Here is a 27,081-nt window from a genome sequence, read left to right as displayed (position 1 = left end):
TCTGTGAACTCTAAATACCAGCGGTATTTAAAAGGTGCGGCAGAAAAAAAGCCAGCGTTAGCTATGCGGGTCGTTACCGACAAAACTCTAAATCTAGCCAAAAGTGTGTGTGCAATTTCTCACTTGGCTTGTACATGGGAACTATGGAGGGTCACTTAGATTTTCATGATTTATAGTGACTGCTTTATCACTTAGGCTAAGTCTTTGCATAGACAAGCCTTTGGGGCATATGTATCAAGCTCTGAATGAGCAGGCGGACAGGCATCGCCTGAAATCAACACGATCGAGTACGATCGGGTTGATTGACACCCCCATTGGCCGCAAGTCTGCAGGGGGTGGCGTTGCACACCAGGAGCTCTTGTGAGCTGCTGGTGCAATGCTGAATACGGCGAGCGTATTGCTCGCCGTATTCAGCGAGGTCTGGCGGACCTGATGGGCCTCTGTATGCTCCTAGGCTTAAAGGGATACTAAACCCAATTTTTTCTTTCATGGTTTGGATAGAGCATGCATTTTAAATTTAATCCTATTATCAATTTTTCTTTGTTCTCTTGGTATCTTTATTTGAAAAGCAGGAATTAAAGAATAGGAGCCGATCCATTTTAGGTACAGCACCTAGGTAGCTCTTGGTGATTGGTTGCCTAGTCGGCATTGTTATGACACAGTTACCCTGTCAACGCAGTCTGTCTCGCGTCATCTTTGATGCCTTGCGCTGGTTTTCTCGTGTCCCATCATTCTCAACGCATCGTTCTCACTTCATCTTTGATACCCTTTTTACTTTAAATTTCATTCAGTTTCTCTGTCTCATTGCCCTAGTATTGAGTCTATTGGGTGTGCTTTGTACTTATATTTTTATGGCTTGTTAATCGGACCTCCTTTGACCATTCTTCTGCCTGCTGATTTCACTTTGTTCATGTACTGGCTAGCTTGCTTTAAAAAACAACGGTTAGAAAGGAGCGCCAAGAGAGGCAAGGTCTGTTGGGAATAAATGTGATATGGGTGGTTCTGTATAATGCTAGACCACAAGTGTTAGCTATTGGTGTAGCACTAATGCTTGACCACAAACGTAGTAATGGCACTATGTCAGTGTGTAGACATAAAACGAGACATAAGTGTGGCACACAATTCTAGGATAGTTTCATAAAGATATCATAAATATTTAATACATATTACAAAGGTAGACAGGGTTCAAATATAACATTAAAACATATGTTGTATAAAAACAATTGGCGAGAAAATTTTAAAATTAAGAATTTAAAAATACAGAGTTTAAAAATACAGCTAGAACATATAAAATTGAATCGTTAGATATCATAAGATGTGTCACAAATATGTAAGCCTCACACTTAAGATGAGCGCTAAAATGGAGGCGTATAAAAGCTAACAGATATGTACTATTGTAGATAAGTTTTATTGTACATATACAAGAAAAAAGATAACATTTGGCATTCAAGGTGGTGGATCATGGGTTATAATGATACACCTCTAAGCGGTTTGTAAGTGAGGGTAACGTGATAACACAAATATTACTGATGACAATAATAAAAATAATAAAGACAAAAATCAAAAGACTCAAGAAAATCAAAACAATTATAAAGTCAGTGATATCTTGGTATGACTCCAAAAAATGTGATCCAGAAAAATGTGAAACAAAATGATACAAACAATCCAAAAATAGTGCAGTCCAAAATGGTGGTAAAGGTTCATATAGATGAAAAATCCAAAAATATAAAAATATAAAAAAGCGACTAGTGTGTACACAAACTAGTGAAAGTGATCACAAAAAGAAACAATTTCTGAATAAAATCTTTAGTGTTCCTAGGTGTGAAGTGTCCCTTTAGTTATAATCCAAACAGAGTAGGGGTATTTTGGAGATGATGAGAAAAAATATAGATTAAAATTGAATCTGGGAAATCCTCAAAATCTGTGAACAAAAGTTAATAACAGACAGTCTTGAGAAAGGCCTCTTTTGTGGGCCGAAACGCGTTGACAAATATAGTGTGAGCTATCTTTCTATGAATCATTGAATTTCTATACAGTATTATACTATGTTATTATCTTTATTATTTATTAATAATAAAATAATGCATGTGTATTAAAAAGTTTAGATTCAGAAATGTATTAAATACACTTAGGGGCCAAATTATCAAGCTCCGTACAGTGCTTTATGCCCCGTGTTTCTGGTGAGCCTTCAGGCTCACCAGAAACACAAGTTTCTGGCTCCATAACCTCCATAACACAAGTTTTCTCGCTCCATAACCTGTCCATGTGCTCTGAGGCGGTGGACAGACTTCGCTGGAAATCAACCCGATCGAATACGATCGGGTTGATTGACACCCCCTGCTAGAATCTGCAGGGGGCGGTATTGCACCAGCAGTTCACAAGAACTGCTGGTGCAATGATATATGCCGACAGAGTATGCTGTCAGCATTTATCGATATGTGGCGGACATGATCTGTAATGTCGGATCATGTCCGTTCGCACCTTCTTAAGTATGCCCCTAAGGCTGCTTTCATCACATTTTTATTAAGTTAATTTAAAGTCATAATTTTTCCTGACATAAATATTTTGTTTTACTATCTTGCAACATACTGGGTTAATGTGACATTTTTTTTAAATCTATTAACCCCTTTGCTGCATTTATTTTTGCATAGCCACACTCCACCCACAACTTGCCTTATTTTAATGATCTTTTTAGGACTTGTTTCTGGAGAAGACAAAATTTTACCACTGTCATTTTCTTAGCAAGTATTTCATTGTTTTTAAATTTCTTATCCAGTAATCTTGGCTTAGTCCAATTAGGGACAGATATGTACCAGAGTTAGGCTTGTGAAGCATGCCACTTGTACTTCCAATTCTGAGAATTGGAAAACTCTTTATTCCCACAGTTTACTTACAGTCAAAGGGCAAAATAAATAATGAAAGTACACGTCAAAGTCATTTCACTTTGCATGATTAATCCTTTTATATTACGCTCAAATTGTTTAGGGCCTATTAAATGAAGGTAGAATCAGATCATCTATTTTTAATGTCAGTAGCATAATGACTCACCACCACTGTGAATTGTAGAAGCTAGCAATAACCTCAGTCCCATTGGTCACTCAGTAGCATTAAAAAATCATCACAATGAGCTACTTTCTGCAAAGTCAGTAAATGGCAAATGTATGCAAAGTATCCATGTATTACTTCTAATCCAAGAACTGTCAAAGTCATAGAAGACAGCGATAATGTATTTCATTTTTTCCCCCCAAGATCCTTTATTAAAGATTAACAATGATTACGTTCTGTTGGAGACGCAGCTCCAAAACATAACGAAAAATAAACGAGTGTTGGTTTTTGTTTTCTTTACAGATAAAGAATATCACAACATAACAACAAAACATACACAACATATTTATGAAGTGAACCCAAGATAAATGAAGTTGTCAATAAACAAATCAATAACAGAGTTTTCTCTTTTATCTTTTCTTAGATACCTTATTTTCGACAAAGAAATCATATATGACATCGCAACACAACAAGACAAAATAAACCAAAACAAAACCCAAAAGAAGAAAAAAAAAAGAGAGATTAGTTGCCTCTAATGCCGCTAGTATACAATTTGGGGCATATTTATCAAGCTCCATATGGAGCTTGAAGTCTCGTGTTTCTGGCGAGCCTTCAGGCTTGCAAAAGAAACATAAGTTATGAAGCAGCGGTCTAAAGACCGCTGCTCCATAACCTGTCCGCCTGCTCTGAGGCGGCGGACAGACATCGCCGGAAATCAATCTGATCCAATACGATCGGGTTGATTGACACCCCCTGCTAGTGGCTGATTGGCCGCAAATCTGCAGGGGGCGGCATTGCACCAGCAGTTCACAAGAACTGCTGGTGCAATGATAAATGCCGAGAGCGTATGCTGTCGGCATTTATCGATGTGCAGCGGACATGATCCGCAATATCGGATCATGTCCAATCGCACATTAATAAATAGGCCCCATAGTCTCCAATATGTGGGATAGGATTCTGCTAGTATCAGCAGCAAGAAGAGAGGAAAAGAGTGAAAGGGAAATAGGATCTGCTTTTGAGGAAGTGAGGCTATTACCTTTTGTCATTTATTGAGGAAGGCTCTCAGTTTTCCCTCTGTATAAATCTTTGGATAATGTTGGTCTATAATTATTTGATATAGCATATTTTGAGTAAATTCTGCTAAGCCAGGTGGCCTTTATCTTTCCATTTTCTTAAAATCATTTGTCTAGCCGTAAGGATGGCCATATTAATTAAGAATTTATTCTAAATTGCATCCTCTTTAACCAGAAAAAAAGATATGATACCTGTCAAGAGTTAATTTTACGGATATAAACTTATTGATCCAGTAAGCAACTTGATGCCAACATTTTTGGAGTTTTGGGCAAGACCAAAATACATGTATGAGGGCACTACACTTTGGGCATAGATTTTTTTCACGCTCACACCAGTAGGCCATCACACTTGGGGTCATATATGATCTGTGCATGAGCCTCATATGCAATTATTTTATTGAGATTACTGTTGAGTAACTCATAATAGAGGAGATACTCTTCCTGAATGCTTCGAACTCTAATTCTATGATATCATGTAACCACTTTTGATAAAGAAGCATCAGATTAGAAAATGCAACTTGCGTTATTAAGGTTTTATATATTATAGATATGGAGTGAAACCCCATATGATAACGATTGATAATAGGGTCCAGTTGTTCCAAAAAACAAGTGGAATTTTCTCTCACATTTAATTTAGATATGTAGTGTCTTATTTTTTATTTAAAATATATTTCACAAATAATTAAATGAGTGAATAATTTTGGATTGATGTTCTACTAATTGTGAGATACATTTTAGACCTTTCTGAGACCATATTTTAAAGACGTGATAGTTAAGTCCTGGTTCGAAATCCGGGTTACCCCTAATCGGTAAGTATTTTGAACATGTATTATCAATCCTTAGTGTTCTGCATAATTTAGTCCAGGCTTGAATTATATTCTAAAATGTATATTTTGGAATTACTTTTTTAGATATTGACTCTTTCGGTTTATGCAAAAGGGCCTTAAGGGAGTAAGGTCTAATCATAGTCTCCTCTTCCTCATAATGTGTAATATAATTAGCTTCTGTGAGCCAGTCTAAAGCCACTTTGGTCATACATGCCCAATTGTAGAATTTTATGTTTGGAAATACAAGACCCCCGTCTTCCCTACTATGAGAAAGTTTAGATAACAAAATGCGCGGTTTTCCGTTTCCCCACAAGAAATGGGAGCAGGCAGAGTTAAAATTCTTTATGTCTTTATTATGTAAGAAGATAGAAATATTTTGCAAAATAAATAATAATTTTACAAAAATTATCATTTTGATCATATTTACTTTGGCCGACAAGGTTAGTAAGGGGTAGCCTTTACCATAACCTAAAAGAATTGGTGTAAAGTTCTGATAATACCACTCTTCTGGGTTTTTAGTTAGAATTATTCCAAGATATTTAATTTTCTTTTCTGCTAGAATAAAAAGGGTTGTTTAAAAAACTGTCTTTTCTTTTAATAATCCATAGGATTTCTGATTTGTTTAGGTTAATTTTATAGCCTGAAAAGGTGCTATACACCGATATTATATCTAGAAGACAAGGGATTTTTTTTGTGTTACCCATAAAAAAAGATGATAATCACTGATAATGAGAGAATAAATTTCCTTTTGCCAAACATTATCCCATTCAGTTATTTTCTACACCGTACTGCCAGAGGTTCAGGTGCAATGTTAAATAACAGCGTCGATAGAGAAAACCATTTATACTTAAAAAGGATATAGGTTTATCGTAGATAAGTTTAATAAGATCTAGAAAATTACCTAAAAACCCAAATGTATCTAATGTAGTGAATAAGTGATCCCAGGTAATCAAATCAAACACCTTTTCAGTGTCTACCATGATTAAGGCAAAGTCGTTCTGTTTAGTTTTTAATTTATCACCCATCTGGGCATATTTTATTAAAGTCATAGCTGTTCTTAAATTTTTCAGGGAGGTTCTACCAGTCATAAATCCTGTCCGATCTGTGTGGATTATGTTCCCTAATATTTTCTTTAGTCTATTTGAGATAATATTTGTGAGTAACTTGTAGTCGGAGTTAAGAAGGGAGATGAATCCATCGTTTCAGGATCTCTATCTATTTTTTAATAACAATACAATATTTGATGCAGAAAAATATCTTGATGGTTTCTTATGTAATAGAAAATAGCTGTTAAATAAGGTTTTCAATGTTGGGTCTGTGATTCTAAGATTTTATAAAATTCCGGGGGGATCTGATCTGGGCCAGGCGCCTTACCGTAGGCTAGCTTATGAATTGCATTGGAGATTTCTTCAGCTGTTATTTCGTTATTTAAGGAATTTATTTGTTCTTTAGAAATTTTAGTTAGGAGAATCTTTTCCCAAAAGTCTTCCTTATTTTTATTGTTTACCTCTTCTGCTGAATATAAATTTTGATAGTATAAATGAAACTGAGAATATCTTGTGGTGAAGTATACCTATTCCCCCTAGATGAAATTGCTTCTATATAGTTTTTCTTTCTCCCTGCTTCTGGCTATGTTAGCTAGATATTTGGAGAATTTAGGACTGGATTTATCAAAAGTAGCTCTATTCTTAAGATCAGATTGGAGAGATTGTTGATTTAAGAAGGTTTCTCTGGTTTATTTTGCCTTCTGGTATTCACGCCAGTGGGCTCTATCAGGATTTTCAATGTATTCATTATACTTATTCCTAAGATAATTAGATAGTTGTATTTCCCTGCTCCCTGTATCTTTTTTTCCTTTTTATCATGTAGCCCTTAATCTCACCCCTTAAGCAGGCCTTTGCTGTTTCCCAAAATATCTCTGCTTTGGGAATATAATCTTTGTTAAAATTTTTGAATTCACCCCATTTATTTATTAGCCAATTCCTAAACTTAATGTTCTGGTATATATATACAAAGAACAGCCCTTGGCTTCGTCTAGTATTTTTTTTACTTGGCGCTTCCATGACTGACACCAGAAATAATAAAGTTTTCTTCCTTTTTTCCGTATTCCTTTTCCTCTCCTCCTTCCTTACCCTTTAACCTTTTCCACAAAAATCCTAACATCCTCTATCTTATCCATTATTATAATTTTAGAGTTGTGCAATATTTTAAGTTTTGCTGGATAAATAAGAGTAGCCTGCATTCCAAGATTTATCAGTTCTGTACAATATGGGGCAAACTCCCGTCTTTTATTATTTCATGCTTAATATATACATTGTTTGCTCTTCTTTACAGGGATTATGCTAAAATTACATGCTCTTGTGAATTAGAACATGTATGTTTTGCTTTAGAATATTTTCCTTTACATCACATTATTATTTATAATTAAGCACATTAGGCTAAGCACCGGTCACCAGAGGAATGGACCCTTGCTTGGGATCCAGACCTCTTCTGCCTCAGCATTATTCCCTTCTCTGGCAGGGAAAATCCAGCAGCGTGCTTTCCTTTTTAGCACCACCTGACTGGTAGTGCCAAGAGCCCCCTAGAGAACCACAGCAAGGAAGATTAATGTCTCACATTCCCCCCACAAATATCAGCCACACACTGGATAAAGTGGGAGACAGACTAAAAAATCTTTATTGAGAACACAGTACACTGTTACATAAGGGGGGGGGGTAACATAGGTACTTAATCACATCCTGCTAACAACCTGACAGTCAGTTTACACTAGACCAAAGGGCTAACGACATCAAATTAATAAAACATTATAATCAAACAGGAAGGAATAGCAAATCCCCAACAGTAGTTCTAACACTAATTGTATTACTAAAGTCAACAAAACAAAGAACAGAAGCTACCTCAGTTAACCCCTGCAGTTCCAGCGAATAGTCTGCACCATTGTAATGCAGTCTATGAAGCCAAATTATCAAAGGTCTTGCGGACCTGATCCGACAGTGCGATCAGGTCCGCAAGACCTCACTGAATGCGGTTGAATTGTGGCGATTCCTTTCCGTCTGCTCAGAGCAGGCGGATAGGATTATGAAACAGAGGTCTTTAGACCGCTGCTTCATAACTGCTGTTTCTGGCGAGTCTGAAGACTCGCCAGAAACACGGCCCCACAAGCTCCATACGGAGCTTGATAAATGGGCCTCATTAACAGAAGAACAGGGCTAAAATGGACCTGGGAAAGGATAATTCCCTCACAAGTAAAATAGTACCATGGAGTAAGCAGATACTTAGTGTCCTTGTAGCAACATTGCCGTTACGTATGTATATCTCCCTATGAAACAACCATATTGATATTTCTTGATATTTATCCTTTACCAGAGCTATAGTTTTTTTATAAAACAAAAACAAAATCAAGGCTAAAACTATATAATTCACGGTACTACTATACCATTAAACTATCATGTAATAAAGGAAATCACTATGCACTTAGAACCATTTACAATATAATTCAATTAACAGTTGAGCGTTTCTGGCTGGCACAAATTTATTATTTTGAATGTTTTAAAAAAAAAAAACATTATTCTCATACTTAGCCATTGTGCAGAATTAGGAATATCCAAAATATTGAAGTCCCAATATTATTTTAAATTGATTTAACAGTTTCTCTTTCCTTCCATTTATTATGCGAGACATTCAATATAAAAAAAGCTGTTATTGTTTACTTCATACCTTAAAAACTTATCTCTATCTGCAGTGTTTTACTGAATTCCAACAGCTCAGAAAACTGTGAGTGGGATGTTCAAGCTGCTTATGAGCAGATTTCTGATGGGTTTCCCTTTTTAACTCACTTTAATATTCATGAAACTTTTAACACCAAGCAAATGCTTCATATCACTAAAAAAGAATATATTCAAAATAGAATTAATCCTGGCAAGGAAAAATCTGAAGAATATTTATGCCATCAGCATCTATTTACAACTTAGTGCTGCTGCACACTGAGAAATAATAATACAGTAGACACCAAGCCAAATAGCATGTCATGTATAGACGGTATATGTATAGATGTATTAAAGGGACAGTAAAGTCAAAATACAACTTTCATGGTACAGATAGAGCAATTTTAAAAATCTTTCTATTTGTTTTCTATAATCAAATTTGCTTTATTCTACTGATATCCTTCATTGAACAGCATACCTCAGTAGGATGATGAGCAGAATAGGGCCACAGATAATGACTGCACTGATAATCCATCCAGCCAAATGTGGCCGTATACCCCTGTTTCTACTTGAGCCTTCAGACTCGCTGGAAATAGGAGTTAAGAAGCAGCGGTCTTAAGACCCCGCTGCTCCTTAACTTGTACGCATCCTCTGAGGAGGCGGATATCAATCCGCCTGATCTCATACGATCGGGTTGACACACGCAGCTATTGGCCGATTGGGCGCGAATCTGCAGGGGGTGGCATTGCACAAGCAGTTCACCAGAAATGCTTGTGCAATGAAAAATGCAGACAGCATATGCTGTCTGCATTTATCGATGTCTGGCAGACATGATTCGCTACAGCGGATCATGTCCGCCAGACACTTTATTAATCGGCCCCATAATCTGAACATAAACTGCCTAGGGTAACATGTAGTAACAGTTGAAGTGAAAACATTACACAATTTTGTTATATGAAGGCCAGATAAGAATGAAGAGAGAGCCCTATTGTAAAGCCCAAATACTGCTTTAGACGTATTCTTCCATTTACAATAAACTGCCGGTGTTTATCCATTTGCTAAAACTATTTAACTACCTGTAGTGCTTCCTCACAGATGTCCAGCAGCCTACAAACACTGGGGAATTAAAACAATAATGCCTCCTCTTGAACTGATGCAGATATAACTGCAAAGACAATCAAAACGTCCATTAGATTCTTACGCCTAGATTTAGAGTTCTGCGTTAGCCGTCCAAACCAGCGTTAGGGTGTCCTAACACTGGTTTTTACCGCCCACTGGTATTTAGAGTCAGTCATGAAAGGGTCTAACGCTCACTTTCCAGCCGTGACTTTTCCATACCGCAGATCCCCCTACGTCAATTGTGTATCCTATCTTTTCAATGGGATCTTTCTAACCCTGGTATTTAGAGTCTTGGCTGAAGTGAGCGTTAGAAATCTAACGACAAGACTCCAGCCGCAGAAAAAAGCCAGGAGTTAAGAGCTTTCTGGGCTAACGCTGGTTCCTAAAGCTCTTAACTACTGTGCTCTAAAGTACACTAACACCCATAAATTACCTATGTACCCCTAAACCGAGGCCTCCCCCACATCGCCGCCACTCTATTAAATTTTTTAACCCCTAATCTGCCGACCGCACACTGCTGCCACCTACATTATCCCTATGTACCCCTAATCTGCTGCCCCTAACATCACCGACCCCTACATAATATTTATTAACCCCTAATCTGCCCCCCCCAACGTCGCCGCTACCTACCTGCAATTATTAACCCCTAATCTGCCCACCGGACCTCACCGCTACTATAATAAAGTTATTAACCCCATAATCCGCCTTACTCCCACCTCAAAAACTCTATAATAAATAGTATTAACCCCTAATCTGCCCTCCCTAACATCGCAGACACCTAACTTCAAGTATTAACCCCTAATCTGCCGACCGGACCTCGCCGCTACTCTAATAAATGTATTAACCCCTAAAGCTAAGTCTAACCCTAACACTAACACCCCCCTAAGTTAAAGGGACATAATACTCATATGCTAAATCACTTGAAACTGATGCAGTATAACTGTAAAAAGCTGACAGGAAAATATCACCTGAACATCTCTATGTAAAAAAGGAAGATATTTTACCTCACAATCTCCTCAGCTCAGCAGAGTAAGTTCCGTGTAAAAAGTTATACTTCACCTGCTCCCAGCTGCCGGTAAAAAAAAAAAAAATGAAGAAATGAACAGCAGCCAGCAGTGCTGAGGTCATGAACTCTTACTGTGATCTCATGAGATTTGACTTAACTCTCATGAGATTTCATAGTAAGCTTCCTTTGCCTGATTGGTGAAATAATATGAGAGTTCACGATGCTCATCCCTTCAGTTGTCCCAGGACAGACACACTAAAATGCTGCTTAGAAATCCTTTACAATGGGAGGTGGCTACTGAAGAACTTTTGAGGTAAAATATCTTTCTTTTTTACATAGAGATGTTCAGGAGATATTTACTAGTCAGCTTTTTACAGCTATGCTGCATCACTTTCAAGTGTTTAAACATTTGGGTATTATGGCCCTTTAAATATAATTTAAATCTAACAAAATAAAATAAATATTATTAAATAAATTATTCCTATTTAAATCGAAATACTTACCTGTAAAATAAACTCTAATATAGCTACAATATAAATAATAATTATATTGTAGCTATTTTAGGATTAATATTTATTTTACAGGCAACTTTGTATTTATTTTAACTAGGTACAATAGCTATTAAATAGTTAATAACTATTTAATAGCTATCTAGATAAAATAATTACAAAATTACCTGTAAAATAAATCCTAACCTAAGTTACAATTAAACCTAACACTACACTATCAATAAATAAATTAAATAAACTATCTACAATTATCTACAATTATATCAACAAAACTAAATTACAAAAAAAAACAAACACTAAATTACAAAAACAAACAAAAACTAAATTACAAAAAATAAAAAAAGATTACAAGAATTTTAAACTAATTACACCTACTCTAAGCCCCCTAAAAAAATAACAAAGCCCCCCAAAATAACAAAATGCCCTACCCTATTCTAAAATAAAAATTTAACAGCTCCAATCAGCCAATCAGATTGAGCTCGCATTCTATTGGCTGTTCCAATCAGCCAATAGAATGCAAGCTCAATATGATTGGCTGATCCAATCAGCCAATCGGATTGAACTTGAATCTGATTGGCTGATTCAATCAGCCAATCAGATTTTTCCTACCTTAATTCCGATTAGCTGATAGAATCCTATCAGCCAATCGGAATTCGAGGGACGCCATCTTGGATAACTACCCTTAAAGGAACCTTCATTCATCGTTAGTCCGTCGGTGAAGAAGCATGGCTCCGCGACGGCTGCTTGAAGATGGTCCCGCTCCGCGCCGGATGGAAGAAGATAGAAGATGCCGCTTGGATGAAGATGTCTGCCGGTCCGGATGTCCTCTTCTGCCCGGATAGCATGAAGACTTTGGACCCTCTGGAGGAGCTCTTCTTGCCGGATAGGAGGAAGACTTCGGACCCTCTTCTGGACGGATCAGTGATACCCGGCGTGGTGAAGACAAGGTAGGAAGATCTTCAGGGGCTTAGTGTTAGGTTTATTTAAGGGGGGTTTGGGTTAGATTAGGGGTATGTGGGTTGTAATGTTGGCGGGGGGGGTATTGTATTTTTTTTTTTACAGGCAAAAGAGAAGAATTCTTTGGGGCATGCCCTGCAAAAGGCCCTTTTAAGGGCTGGTAAGGTAAAAGAGCTGTTAAATTTTCATTTTAGAATAGGGTAGGGCATTTTTTTATTTTGGGGGGCTTTGTTATTTTTTTAGGGGGCTTAGAGTAGGTGTAATTAGTTTAAAATTCTTGTAATCTTTTTTATTTTTTTTTAATTTAGTGTTTGTTTGTTTTTGTAATTTAGTGTTTGTTTTTTTTTGGAATTTAGTTTAGTTGATATAATTGTAGATAATTGTAGATAGTTTATTTAATTTATTTATTGATAGTGTAGTGTTAGGTTTAATTGTAACTTAGGTTAGGATTTATTTTACAGGTAATTTTGTAATTATTGTATCTAGGTAGCTATTAAATAGTTATTAACTATTTAATAGCTATTGTACCTGGTTAAAATAAATACAAAGTTGCCTGTAAAATAAATATTAATACTAAAATAGCTACAATATAATTATTATTTATATTGTAGCTATATTAGGGTTTATTTTACAGGTAAGTATTTAGCTTTAAATAGGAATAATTTATTTAATAATATTTATTTTATTTTGTTAGATTTAAATTATATTTAACTTAGGGGGGTGTTAGTGTTAGGGTTAGACTTAGCTTTAGGGGTTAATACATTTATTATAGTAGCGGTGAGGTCTGGTCGGCAGATTAGGGGTTAATAATTGTAGGTAGGTGGCGGCGACGTTGGGGGGGGCAGATTAGGGGTTAATAAATATAATATAGGGGTCGGCGGGGGTTAGGGGCAGCAGATTAAGGGTACATAGGGATAACGTAGGTTGCGGCGGTGTACGGAGCGGCAGATTAGGGGTTAAAAATAATATGCAGGGGTCAGCGATAGCGGGGGCAGCAGATTAGGGGTTAATAAGTGTAAGGTTAGGGGTGTTTAGACTCGGGGAACATGTTAGGGTGTTAGGTGCAGACATAGGAAGTGTTTCCCCATAGGAAACAATTGGGCTGCGTTAGGAGCTGAACGCTGTTTTTTTGCAGGTGTTAGTTTTTTTTTTCAGCCCAAACTGCCCCATTGTTTCCTATGGGGGAATCGTGCACGAGCACGTTTTTGAAGCTGGCCGCGTCCGTAAGCACCGCTGGTATTTAGAGTTGCAGTGGCGGTAAATTATGCTCTACGCTCCCTTTTTGGAGCCTAACGAAGCCCTTCTGTGAACTCTAAATACCAGAGGTATTTTAAAGGTGCGGGGGAAAAAATACACGCGTAGCTAACGCACCCCTTTGGCCGCAGAACTTTAAATCTAGCCGTTAGTTATTTGTTTCATTTTTCATCCATATTCAGTTCATAAAACTTTGGCCAATCGCATTAAATAATTATTGATGTCACAGCGAATTATCAGCAACATTATAGTACTCAGTGAACATTTTACATCTATATAATGTGCTTAGGCTTATGAAATCATGATCAATTTACTCAGCTTTTGTTTACCACAAGCCAAATCTTTATAGCAATATAAACAGCATACAGTTATTTGGAACATTATGTTAGTAAATAATCTGGATATCAATAGTAGTTTACTCATAAGGTCCATTTTAAGTAGATCTGTTAATACATTTTAATATTTGAAGAGGATACATTTTAATATGGCATTCATGTATTTATATAGATTAATTAAGTTACATGAAGCAACCAAGATACAAAGGGTGTCCACAGTGTAAAAATTCACAGTAGAGAAATGAACCAATATAGAATACAATTTATATTTCAAAATTTAAAACTTCAGACAGGTAGGTTGTTGTTTTTTTTTTCTTTTTCATTTATTTGTTTTCAAATTGCAATAACTTCTGGCATGCTGGCAGCACAAACTTTCTTTGACCTCCTGCTGGTTGCCGCCCGGAACTCCTCCTGACTGACTGCACGTGTAGTCTGAGTCTCCTCAATCGGTTTGTGACTGCATGTGCAGTCGTCTAGTCAGTAGGAGTCTGGGACTGGCTGGGAGTCTGCAGTGCGGCAGTGAAACAGACTGGAGGAGTAGTGAGCTTAGCACTGAGTTGAAGGTGCGCACAATGGTGAGTGTGAGCTCAGGTTGAGGGGGGGCATGGGGGGGACGGGGGGCGAGGGGGATGCGTGGGGGCCACAGTGGCCGAGTGGGGGCCCTGGAGGGGCAGGGAGGGGGCGGGGCAGCTGTGTCAGCTCTGGGTGGAGGGAGTCTTGCTCAGTGTGAGAAGAGCTGTAGAGCAAATTGTTGCAAGTTCAGATTTTGCAACATCTTTTTTGGTCTGTTGGGGTCTCTCAAGCTATATTGTGTGAAGTAACAGTATTAATTTTATCAAGGAAAACCATTACTCCATCATCCAGTTTGTTTGTTATTATAACATATCCTATGCACAAATTGATGATACACATGATGAATCAACACATATTCACACAGTGACCAGTATATTTACTATAATAATACCAGCCTTGCCAGGACCTCTGTATTACAGGCTGGTATAATGATCTGTGCATGAGGCTAATAGATGCCAGTCCCCTACCAGTGCATTATATAATATGACCAGTACATTTACTATAACATACCAACCTTGCCAGGACCTCTGTTATATATTCTGGTATAATGATCTGTAAATAAGGCTAATAGGTGCCAGTGTCCTGCTAGTGCATTATATAATGTGACTAGTAAATTTACTATAACAATACCAGCCTTGCAAGGACCTCTGTATTACAGGCTGAATAGTTATCTGTATATGAGGCTAATAGGTTCCAGTCTCCTGCCAGTGCATTATATAATGTGAACAGTATATTTACTATAACAATACCAGCCTTGCCCGGACCTCTGTATTACAATCTGGTATACTTACCTGTATATGAGGCTAATAGGTGCCAGTCTCCTGCCAGTGCATTATATAATGTGAACAATATATTTACTATAACAGTACCAGCCTTGCCGGGACCTCTGTATTACAGGCTGGTATAATGTTCTGTATATGAGGCAAATAAGTGCCAGTCTCCTGCCAGTGCATTATATGATGTGCCAGGACCTGTGTATCAGTTGAGCTGGCATAACATAATCATCTCTGTCTCTATACTGTGCCAGGATAAACACAGCAACATGTGAATGTGTGCCCTGCTCACATTTAATTTATACTTTTGTTATGTTATGTTCTATCCTTTATACTTTATGTGGTGTTTCCTTATCTTATGTAATTACCCCTAAATTGACTACCGCAATCTTGAGGTTGCATTGCGTTGTACTTGTAATACCAGCACACATTATTGTGCGCTGATATTACAAAGTGGAGCGCTCTTAGTGTAATCTAGCTCTATGTTAGTAATCTCCATCAGATGTAGCAATATTTTATGGCTTAAACAAAAATTACAAAACATTGTGACTAGTTTGTAAAAATATTAACACAGTAGCTATCGGTAACTAATATTCCTATGTGCAGGGTGCCTGAAGATGATTATATACAATTAAGTGGATAGGAATAAACTATAGAGTTTTGGTGAAAACATCCATTCACAAGACCCATACATACCAAACTCAACTATTGTCTAAGCTCCTACAATCCCAGAGCTTTATTATATTTAATATTATTTAAAGTTCCCCATCCATAACTTCCCAACTTAATTATAGTTCAGGAACACACACATGTGCGTATGTGCGAAATGCATCAGGCGTTCCTGTTTGTTACCTTTAGTTATCACTTGGCACAGCCAATACATTTAGAATTCTACAAGCTTGTGGCCTCAGCCTTGTTCTTTTGTTGCTACTTACATAAAAAGTAGAGGAAACTCCAAGTGCAAAACACCCCTAACACGTGTTTCACATACACGCTTCTTATATATGCATTTGTATTTATGTATTTATATGTGTATAAATGTCTGTAAATACATATATACACATATAAATACATATGTACAAACATATAAACATAGCTCTCTCTCTATTAGATAGTGTTATTATGAATATAACTGTACTTTGTATAATATTTTTGATGTGTTTTGTGACACTTTGTTTTGTGAAACAGTTAAACAGGAATCAGTTCAGTTAGGATCAATTATGGTTGAATGAATGAGTTACAGTTAAAGGGACAGTCTAGGCTAAAATAAACTTTCATGATTCAGATAGAGCAGGTAATTTTAAACAATTTTCCAATTTACTTTGATCACCAATTTTACTTTGTTCTCTTGGTATTCTTAGTTGAAAGCTTAACCTAGGAGGTTCATATGCTAATTTCTTAGACCTTGAAGCCCACCTCTTTCAGATTGCATTTTAACAGTTTTTCACCACTAGAGGGTGTTAATTCACATATTTCATATAGATAACACTGTGCTCGTGCACATGAAGTAATCTGGGAGCAGGCACTGATTGGCTAGACTGCAAGTCTGTCAAAAGAACTGAAAAAGGGGCAGTTTGCAGAGGCTTAGATACAAGATAATCACAGAGGTTAAAAGAATATTATTATAACTGTGTTGGTTATGCAAAACTGGGGAATGGGTAATAAAGGGAATATCTATCTTTTAAAACAATAAAAATTCTGGTGTAGACTGTCCCTTTAAGGAAGAATGTATGGGGGGGTTGTCCTTAGTGTAGATTACAGCTGGGGCCTCAGTCACAGTTAGGGTTAATTGTAGTGGGGTTAGGTCCAGGTTGGAGTAGATAAAGGTTAAGGTTATGCACACTTGCATAGAGCTGCTGTTATTTAGTAACAAGCACATAGGGGGGTAGTTATCAACGTGTCTAATTTACCTGCCTTCGCTGGTTCAATACGCCCGCCTAAGCTCGCCTCACATCACCGCCGCAGACCTGCAAAACTTCGCCTAAGTTATCAAAAAAGCTGTCAAAAAGCCGCGCACCAAGTACGGGGCGATGAGCAGCGGACTGTGAGAGTTATCACTCATCCGATCTCGTTGCTCTTCGGCTTTTTTACAGCTTTCTTGCTAGCCTGTCACTAAGCACCCACACTAAACTACACTGTTCTACCCCCTATACCGGCGCCCCCGGAGCCTCCCGCAACTAAATAAAGTTACTAACCCCTAAACCGCCACTCCTAGACCCCGCCACAACTCTTATAAATGTATTAACCCCTAAACCGCTGCTCCTAGACCCCGCCACAACTCTTATAAATGTATTAACCCCTAAACCGCCGCTCCCGGACACCGCTGCCACCTACATTATACCTAGTAACCCCTATCCTGCCCCCCCCTATACCTTCGCCCTCTATAATAAAGTTATTAACCCCTATCCTGCTGATCCCGCACCTCGCCGCAACTAAATAAATAGTTTAACCCCTAAACCACCACTCCCTGACCCCGCCGCAACCTATATTCAATTTATTAACCCCTATCCTGCCCCCCACTACACCGCCGCCACTGTAATAAAATGATTAACCCCTAAACCTAAGTCTAACACTAACCCTAACACCCCCTAACTTAAATATTAATTAAATAAATCTAAATAATATTTCTATTATGAACTAAATTAATCCTATTTAAAACTAAATACTTACCTTTAAAATAAACCCTAATATAGCTACAATATAAATAATAATTACATTGTAGCTATCTTAGGATTTATATTTATTTTACAGGTAACTATGTATTTATTTTAGCTAGTTAGAATAGTTATTAAATAGTTATTAACTATTTAATAACTACCTAGCTAAAAGAAATACAAAATTACCTGTAAAATAAATCCTAACCTAAATTACAATTAAACCTAACACTACACTATCATTAAATAAATTAAATAAATTAACTTCAAATAACTACAATTAAATACAATTACATAAACTAACTAAAGTACAAAAAATAAAAATGCTGTTACAAAAAATAAAAAAAAATAAGTTACAAACATTTTAAAAATATTACAACAATTTTAAGCTACTTACACCTAATCTAAGCCCCCTAATAAAATAACAAACCCCCAAAATAAAAAAATGCCCTACCCTATTCTAAATTAAAAAAGTTCAAAGCTCTTTTACCTTACCAGCCCTTAAATGGGCCTTTTTGTGGGGCATGTCCCAAAGAATTCAGCTCTTTTGCATGTAAAAGAAAAATACAACCCCCCAACATTAAAACCCACCACCCACATACCCCTAATCTAACCCAAACCCCCCTTAAAATAACCTAACACTACCCCTGAAGATCATCCTACCTTTAGTCGTCTTCACTCAGCCAAGCAGCAATGGAACCGAAGAGGAGATCCGGAGCGGCAGAAGTTATCCTCCAAAGGGCGCTGAAGAAATCTTCTATACGATGAAGTGATCCTCCAGTCGGCGCTGAAGAAGTCTTCCATCTGGGCGATGTCATCTTCCAAGAGGCGCTGAAGAAGTCTTCTATCCGGGCGATGTCATCTTCCAAGCGGGGTCTTCAATCTTCATACCGCCGACATACCGCCTTTAAGGGATGTCATCCAAGATGGCGTCCCTTCAATTCCGATTGGCTGATAGGATTCTATCAGCCAATCGGAATTAAGGTAGGAAAAATCTGATTGGCTGATTGAATCAGCCAATCAGATTCAAGTTCAATCCGATTGGCTGATCCAATCAGCCAATCAGATTGAGATCGCATTCTATTGGCTGTTCCGATCAGCCAATAGAATGCAAAATCAATCTGATTGGCTGATTGGATCAGCCAATCGGATTGAACTTGAATCTGATTTTTCCTACCTTAATTCCGATTGGCTGATAGAATCTTATCAGCCAATCGGAATTGAAGGGACGCCATCTTGGATGACATCCCTTAAAGGAGCCTTCATTCGTTGGTAGTCCGTCGGTAAAGAAGGATGTTCCGCGTCAGCGGGATGAAGATTGAAGACCCCGCTTGGAAGAGGACATTGCCCGGATAGAAGACTTCTTCAGGGCCTCTTGGAAGATGACATCGCCCGTATGGAAGACTTCTTCAGCGCCGACTGGAGGATCACTTCATCGGATGGAAGATTTCTTCAGCGCCCCTTGGATGATAACTTCTGCCGCTCCGGATCTCCTCTTTGGTTCCATCGCTGCTCGGCTGAGTGAAGTCAACTCAAGGTAGGATGATCTTCAGGGGATTAGTGTTAGGTTATTTTAAGGGGGGTTCGGGTTAGATTAGGGGTATGTGGGTGGTGGGTTTTAATGTTGGGGGTTGTATTTTTCTTTTACAGGCAAAAGAGCTGAATTCTTTGGGGCATGCCCCACAAAAGGCCCTTTTAAGAGCTGGTAAGGTAAAAGAGCTTTGAACTTTTTTAATTTAGAATAGGGTAGGGCATTTTTTTATTTTGGGGGGGGTTGTTATTTTATTAGGGGCCTTAGATTAGGTGTTTTTAAATGTTTGTAACCTATTTTTTTTATTTTTTATAACTTAGCTTTTTTTATTTTTTTGTACTTTAGTTAGTTTATGTAATTGTATTTAATTGTAGTTATTTGTAGTTAATTTATTTAATTAATTTAATGATAGTGTAGTGTTAGGTTTAATTGTAACTTAGGTTAGGATATATTTTACAGGTAATTTTGTATTTCTTTTAGCTAGGTAGTTATTAAATAGTTAATAACTATTTAATAACTATTCTAACTAGCTAAAATAAATACAAAGTTACCTGTAAAATAAATATAAATCCTAAAATAGCTACAATGTAATTATTAATTGCATTGTAGCTATCTTAGGGTTTATTTTACAGGTAAGTATTTAGTTTTAAATAGGAATAATTTATTTAAGTATAGTGTAGTGTTAGGTGTAATTGTAACTTAGGTTAGTTTTTTATTTTACAGGTAAATATCTCTTTATTTTAACTAGGTAGCTATTAAATAGTTAATAACTATTTAATAGCTATTGTACCTAGTTAAAATAAATTGAAAGATGCCTGTAAAATAAAAATAAATCCTAAGATAGCTACAATATAATTATTATTTATATTGTAGCTATATTAGGGTTTATTTTAAAGGTAAGTATTTAGTTTTAAATAGGATTAATTTAGTTAATAATAGAAATATTATTTGATTTATTTAATTAATATTTAAGTTAGGGGGGTGTTAGGGTTAGTGTTAGACTTAGGTTTAGGGGTTAATAAATTTATTACAGTGGCGGCGGTGTAGTGGGGGCAGGATAGGGGTTAATAAATGTATTATAGGTGGCAACGGTGTAGGGGGGGCAGATTAGGGGTTAATACATTTATTATAGTTGCGGCGGGGTCAGGGAGTGGCAGTTTAGGGGTTAATATGTATAGAGTAGCTTGCGGTGGGCTCCGGGAGCGGCGGTTTAGGGGTTAATATGTATAGAGTAGCTTGCGGTGGGCTCCGGGAGCGGCGGTTTAGGGGGTAATAACTTTATTTAGTTGCGGCGGTGTAGGGGGGGACAAATTAGTGGTGTTTAGACTCGGGGTACATGTTAGGGTGTTAGGTGTAGACAGCTCCCATAGGAATCAATGGGATATCTGTCAGCAGCGAACTTGTACTTTCGCTATGGTCAGACTCCCATTGATTCCTATGGGATCCGCCGCCTCCAGGGTGGCGGGTTGAAAACCAGGTACGCTGGGCCGTAAAAGTGCTGAGCGTACCTGCTAGTTTTTTTATAACTAGCAAAAGTAGTCAGATTGTGCCGCACTTGTGTGCGGAACATCTGGAGTGACGTAAGAATCGATCTGTGTCGGACTGAGTCCGGCGGATCGAAGTTTCCGTCACAAAATTCTACCTTTGCCGGTCTGTAGCCTTTGATAACTAAGGCGAATCAGCCTTGCCACAAATACGCTGCGGAATTCCAGCATATTTGAGGTTGACGGCTTGATAACTAGGCCCCATAGTGTGATGTCAATTAATAATAGTAATTTGATTGAGATACATTTACTAATTTACTAATTTATTTTATTTTTTAACATTATTGCTAGTAATTTTCTGGTATTGTATTATTCTTCAGTGGCAATTATAATTATTATTATTATTATTTATTTATAAGGCGCCAACAGATTCCGCAGTGCTGTCCATGGGTACAAAGATAAAAGTACAGTACAATACAATATAGAAGACAACAAAGTTTAACAAAACACATACAGGGGGAATTGAGGGCCCTGTTCCCGTGGGAACTCTAGATGGTAGGAGGGTGAGAAAAAGGAGGTGGGGACTGCAGGTGAGAATGATGTTAGTGGGGAGTTAGATGGGGCAGCAGTTAGGCAGGTAGAATTCATTTTTTACTGATTTAGAGATAGGCTTCCATGAACAGAAAGGTCTTTAGGGAGCATTTAAAGGAGGAAAGGTTAGGGGAAAGTCTAACAGCTCTGGGAAGTGCATTCCAGGTGGTTGGTGCTGCACGATAGAAGTCCTGTAGCCTGGCATGGGAGGAGGTGATGGTAGAAGATGCAAGGAGCAGGTCATTGTTGGATCTTAGGGGGCGGGGTGGAGTATATTTCTTAATGAGTGAGGCTAGGTAGGGGGGGGGTTACGTTGGTAAGGGCTTTGTAGGTCAGGATGAGAATTTTGAATTTAATTCTGCTATGGATGGGTAGCCAGTGAAGGGACTCGCAGAGAGGTGCAGCAGATACAGAGCGTCGGGAGAGGTGTATTAGCCTAGCAGAGGCATTTAGGATGGATTGAAGAGGGGAGAGGCGGGAGAGAGGGAGGCCAGTTAGTAGGTTATTACAGTAGTCAAGTCGGGAGATTACCAGGGAGTGCATTAGCTGTTTAGTAGTTTCAGCACTCAGAAATGGACGGATTTTGGAGATATTGCGTAGATGGTTGCGACAGGAGGAAGAGAGCAATTGGATGTGGGGAATGAAGGACAGATTGGAGTCAAGTGTAACTCCTAGGACACGGACAGGGAGATAGTGGTATCACCAACAGTGATTGAAAAGTTAGGAACCGGGGTAGAATTAGAGGGGGGATTAGAAGGAGCTCAGTCTTGGACATATTGATTTTTTTTTTTTTTTTTTTTGAGTTTTCAAAAGAGCTTTATTAAACTTATCGAGTTTACAAGTATAAATATACGAATAATGAAAACCAAGAGAACATTACAGATGCAAATATAACAATGCGAGGACACAGTCCGTCCTCTAAACTGTCTATAGACATACATTGCGAAATAATTGATATACTGTTCAAGGAAGTACTTATAACACCATCATGAACTAATATAATTAAAGGTACTTTATAACGCAGTCAGGGGAGACCCAAAGGTCTCTTGGCCAAATAGAGGGGGGAAGGGAGAAAGGTCTAAGGGTGGGATAGGGGGGTAGGGAAAAGGGTTGAGTAATATGTCATTGGTCGTAGGTGGGTGTTTCAAAGGAAATCCAGCTGGGCCTAGTAAGAACTATCCCTAGGTCAGATCTCTCATTCCCTCCGGGAATAGCTAGGAGGGAGTGAGGACATTAGGTCTCCAGGTTGTATCATAAGTGTCTTTCCAGTTGGTCCATGTAAGCTCAAATAGGTCAGAATTACCTAGGTTGTAAAATATGCTTTTTTCCATATTATATAAGTAGGCCATATAGTAGCAAACTCTCGTCCAACTAGGTGAGGGCTCTGATTTCCAGTCACAGGCAATCAGGTGTTTGATGGACATGAAGAGGTATATACTAATGTAAGCATGGTGTTTGGGGAGAGAGTGGGTACCTATGTGTAATAGGGCAACTGCAGGAGAGCTACGTAAGGAGATTCCCATTTTGGAGAGGGCTCCAAAACATTTTGTCCATAAAGGGCGTATTTTAGGGCACTCCCCCCAAATGTGCAGAGCGTCCCCTCTCTGACCACAATCTCTCCAACAGTACGGAGATGCGCTAGGGAATATTTTAGCTAGCCTGATGGGCACATAGTACCAATGGGCCACCAACTTGTAATAAGTTTCATATAGGGTGGTGCAATGTACAGCTTTTTTGGTTCGTTCGAGCGCTTGTTCCCAATCATCTACTGTGAGCGGTTTGTCTAGCAGGAAGCTCCACTTGGCCAGGTGAGGGGCCGGAACTGGGTTTGGATCCGAGTCCAACAGGGTGTAATGTCTAGAGAGGGGTCTATATAGCCTCTTTCCTAGGTTCCAAGTGGACTCCCACGGGGTCAGAGGGCGATTTGACTGAGGCTTGAAGCCCCAGGCGGTCATAAAACTTTTGATTCTGTAATATTCAAATTTCAGGATATGGGGTAGGGCCACATCAGCCCCCAATTGGGACTCAGTTTTAAATCCACACTCCGGTGCCGGTAGCCAGAGGTCCGAGACCACCTTTATTCCAATTTGGGTCCATCTCAGAGGATGGGCATCCTGTAGGCCTACTAACAGGCCGGATAATGAGGTTATCGGAGAGGGGTGAGGGGCAATTTGTCTAGAGTGGCGGATTTTGTCCCAAAATTTCAGGCATTCCTGGATGATGGGGTTTATCAAGGATAGTTCCCTACTGCAATGGGACGGCGTCCATATCAGGTCACGTAAACTTAGGTTATAAGGGAGTGAAGCCTGTTCGATGGAGTGCCATTTGCAGGAAGATTGCGTGACTCCCCATTGGGAGACATGGGTGAGCATTGCTCCCTCGTAGTATCTTACCACGGAGGGAGAGCCCAGACCGCCCTTAGATCTAGGTAGCTGTAGCACTCTCTGCGCCACCCTTGGGGGCTTGCCCTGCCATATATGTTTAGTTATTTCGCTCTGAAACTGTAATAGAATGTGCCTGGGCACTCTGATTGGCAGACAGCGGAATAAGTATGTGAGACGAGGCAAAAAAGACATCTTTAATGCTGCTATCCGCCCTAACCACGAAACTTGCGAGAGGTTCCAGCTCTTGCCGAGGGAGCGAAGCTCCGATAGCAAAGGGAGGTAGTTGTCCCTGATAATCCGGGGGAAGTCATTGGATAATTTGACTCCTAAGTGGGTCACTGAAGTGTCCGACCATCTAAAAGGATATTTGATTTTTAGAGGGGCCATAGACGAGCTCTGGAAGCCTTGGGTGTAAATCTCAGTTTTGGGAATGTTTAGTTTGTAGTGAGAATGGGCACTAAATTCCTTGACTATAATTAAGAGTCTAGGGAGGGTGGACGCAGGATCTGAAGAGAAAAGGGTGATATCGTCCGCAAATAAAGCTATATTGTGCTTGGTGCCACAAAGGGTAATCCCACTCATGTGTGGGTCGCGCCTAACTTGTTCTGCCAACGGCTCTATGGCCAGCGCGAAAAGTAGGGGTGATAGGGGGCAACCCTGCCTAGTCCCATTGGAGATTTGAAAAGGGGGGGTTTGGAAACCTAGTCCCTTAACCGAAGCGGAAGGAGTAGAGTATAGGGCTTTAATTGCTCCCATGAGGGAATTCGGGAATTGAAAGGCATCAAGTACTTCCCACAGAAACCGCCATCTCACCCGATCAAAGGCCTTTTCTGCGTCTAGCGATATAATCGCCATAGGTTTATTAAGGCTAGACGACAAGGACATCACATTCAAGAGTCTTCTAGTATTATCTGGACCCTCTCTTTTGGGAATAAATCCAACTTGGTCTGGATTGATTAAATAGGGGAGGGGGTTGGCAATACGGTTAGCTAGAATTTTGGAGAAGAACTTAATATCAGTGTTGATTAGTGAGATTGGCCTGTAGCTGGCACAAAAAGAGGGGTCTTTATTAGGTTTCAGTATAGTCACAATAGTGGCTTCAAGGAATTCACTCCTAAATTTGCCTTCATCTCTAGCTAAATTGAAAAGTCTAAGAAGCAGGGGGGAGAGCTCCTGGATGTAAGTTTTATAAAAATGCACTGGGAAGCCATCTGGATCAGGTGATTTAAATGATTTAGAGTTCTTGATAACCAGTTGTACCTCCCTAAGGGTGAATGGCAAATTTAAGGTGTCTTTTTGATCGGGTGAGAGGGACGGTAGGTTCAGTGCTTTTAGATACTCACGAATGGAGTCTTCTGAGGTTACTGGGGGGTTCTCAGTTTTTTCTATGTTATAGAGGCTGGAGTAAAACTCAGCAAAAGCCTCCCCAATTTGTGAGGGGATTTTAAGGAGGGAACCTCAATTAACAATGCCATGAATATGTGCGATACTAGTTCTGCTTCTAAGTTTATTGGCTAAGAGAGTATCCGCCTTATTGCCCTTATAGAAGTATAGTTGCTTCAGTTTAGTTAAGTTGTCCTGGGTTCTCCGAAGCTCTAGCTGAGATATGTGGTTTTTAATATTGGTGATTTGGGTCGTTACGGAGTTAGTAGGCTTTACTCTATTTAGGGCCTCTAATTCTCTAAGTTTAATGTGAGACTGAGACAGCGAGAGTCCCACTTGCTTTCGTAGTTTAGCCTGTTCAGAGATCATTAAGCCTCTTATGGTCGCTTTAGTAGCTCCCCAGAGGGTGTCATCACCCACTTGTGCCCGGTCATTAATTTCTAGAAAGTGTCTGATTTCTGTGCGTAATTTTTCTCTAAGGGGGATATCTTGCAAAAGGTTGTGGGGCATGCGCCAGGAGGGTCTGGAGCGAGTGGTATTTGAAGATATAAGGTCGACGGTAACACAGTCGTGGTCCGACCAAGGGCAAATATGGATGGCCGTGTTAGTTACTAGGTCAAGGGAGTCTGCCGTAGAGAATATGTAGTCAAGTCTGGCGTATTGTCGGTGTGGCAGTGAGTAGTGGGTGTAGTCTCTGTCCTGAGTGTGGATAGCCCTCCAAATGTCGAAGAACCCTGAGCCTGTCATAAGTGTGCGGAATTTCGCAGCAAGTCTTTCCGTAGGGGGAGGAGTCCTAGCTAAGTCAGAGGATTTTCTATCTAGTTTCGGTTCCCAGGTCATGTTGAAGTCGCCCGAGATAATGACCCTACCTTGTTTGTGCTGAGAGATGACATGGAGAATGTGTTTGAGGCACTTAGGTTGATGAATGTTGGGTAGGTAGACTGAAACAAGTGTGTAGAGCACGTGGTTAATATTACAGATTAGAATAATATATCTGGCCTGTGGGTCTCTGATGGTCATGACTGGTTCAACAGCCAGTCTCTTATGTAAGAGGATTGCAGTGCCCCTGGCTTTTTTGGTAAAGGGAGCATGTTCAATGTGCGTGTAATCCCTAGAGGAAAGTCTGATCGGTTCATCGTTTAACCAATGCGTCTCTTGGAGGAATACTATGTCAGGGTTGTGGTGCCTCAACGAGCGCAAAAGGAGACTTCTCTTAAAGGGAGTATTAAGTCCTCTAACGTTGTGGGTTAGAAACCTCAAAGGAGAGGAAGTCATGTCTAGTAGTGATTGAGAGTTGGGACCGTGAAGTCGTAGTACCTAGGTCTGGAAGACAGAATGGGGAAAATAGAGAGGAGGGGGAAAGGTAGGTAGGAAGGATGGCACTTAGCAGTGCCTCTGGTGTGGTGGAAGTAGTCCACCTCAAGAGAGCCCTAGTGTGGTCTTCAATTGGGGGGCTGAATGAACAGCTCCGGAGCTAGCTCAGTGTAGCAGAAGCGTCAGCCCCGCTCCAGGGACGTATTTATCAAAACATAAAGTGCTTAAGTCGAAATAATTACAAAACAGCAGGTAACATAACTTATCATAACTTATAAAATATAACTTATTCCAAAAGTGAACATTGTGACGGCTTATAGAATCTCACAGGGGTCCTGCCTGCCTCAGAATGCAGGCTAGTCAGTAGAAAACATCAGGGGAGACCTAATAGCCGACTTATTTATAAACTAGGTCAAGTAACTTCGGAAGGAGCCTATTCAGCATGCTCAGAATGTCCTTGAGAAACTTGCAGATGTTGTGTCTTGGGCCTTTTTATTCTCTGTTCTTTTGTTGACCATTCAGGGGCTGAAGCTTTCAAGGTAGATTGAGGTTGAGCCCGTACATT

The 27,081-nt window shown here is 39.1% G+C and overlaps 1 protein-coding gene across 2 annotated transcripts in view; it reads right to left on the bottom strand.

The window, feature by feature from the left end:
• Positions 1-27,081, bottom strand: part of B3GALT1 (beta-1,3-galactosyltransferase 1) — a 936,189-nt gene that overhangs the window by 447,684 nt on the left and 461,424 nt on the right. The gene's annotated exons all lie outside the window — the stretch shown is intronic.

Source organism: Bombina bombina, chromosome 1 (assembly GCF_027579735.1).
Source record: "Bombina bombina isolate aBomBom1 chromosome 1, aBomBom1.pri, whole genome shotgun sequence".
NCBI lineage: Eukaryota > Metazoa > Chordata > Amphibia > Anura > Bombinatoridae > Bombina > Bombina bombina.
The sequence above is the reverse complement of the archived record's forward strand: the minus strand, read 5'-3'. Positions and strand labels throughout refer to the sequence as shown.